The 730-nt window shown below is 33.3% G+C and overlaps 1 protein-coding gene across 1 annotated transcript in view; it reads right to left on the bottom strand.

The window, feature by feature from the left end:
• The window catches only part of LOC102848352 (tyrosine-protein phosphatase non-receptor type substrate 1-like), a 230241-nt gene that overhangs the window by 191750 nt on the left and 37761 nt on the right, over positions 1–730 (bottom strand). The gene's annotated exons all lie outside the window — the stretch shown is intronic.

Raw genomic sequence — 730 nt, 5'->3', positions numbered from 1 at the left:
TATTCAGATTATTTGTGTCTTTCCTTTCTTTTCTTTTGTTAGTTTTGTTAGTGGTTTGTCAATTTTATTGACCTTTTCAAAGAGCCAAGTCCTTGTTTTGTTGATAGTTTCAGTTATTTTTCTGTTTTCTATATCATTTATTTCTGCTCTAATTTTTATAATTTCAGGGTTTTTAGAGGATTTCCGGTTTCATGTTTTTTTAATCAATTTATTGGAAATGTTGGGTTAGGGATTCAATGGTCATTTTTCCTGCCTTTATATATGTTTGCTTATTGCTATAAATTGACCACTTATTACAACTCCGGCTGCTTTCCAGAGGTTTTGGTAAGTGGTATTTTCATTGCCATTTTTTTCTAGAAACTTTCTTTTTTCATTTTTTTCTTTCTTTCTTCTAGTACCCACTCATGTTTTAGCAAGATGTATTCAGCTTCCAAATGTATGGGGTTTTCTTTTTATCCTCTTGTTCTTAATTTACAATTTTGTAGCATTGTGGTCTGAGAAAATGCTTTGTATTATTTCTATGTTTTTTAATTTATTGATGCTTTCCTTGTGACCTAAAATATGATCTATTCTGGAGAATGCTCCATGTACATTGGAGAAGAAAGTTGTTGTTGTTGTTGCTGTTATGTGCCGTCGAGTCACTTGCGACTCATAGTGACCCTATGTACAATAGCCCTAAACTCTGCTCTGTCCTGTGCCAATCACACTGTCTCTGACACTCCCATCCCAA

The sequence above is a fragment of the Elephantulus edwardii genome, unplaced genomic scaffold, assembly GCF_000299155.1.
Source record: "Elephantulus edwardii isolate Elephantulus edwardi_28Jun2011 unplaced genomic scaffold, EleEdw1.0 scaffold00241, whole genome shotgun sequence".
In the NCBI taxonomy this organism is placed as follows: Eukaryota; Metazoa; Chordata; class Mammalia; order Macroscelidea; family Macroscelididae; genus Elephantulus; species Elephantulus edwardii.
The sequence above is the reverse complement of the archived record's forward strand: the minus strand, read 5'-3'. Positions and strand labels throughout refer to the sequence as shown.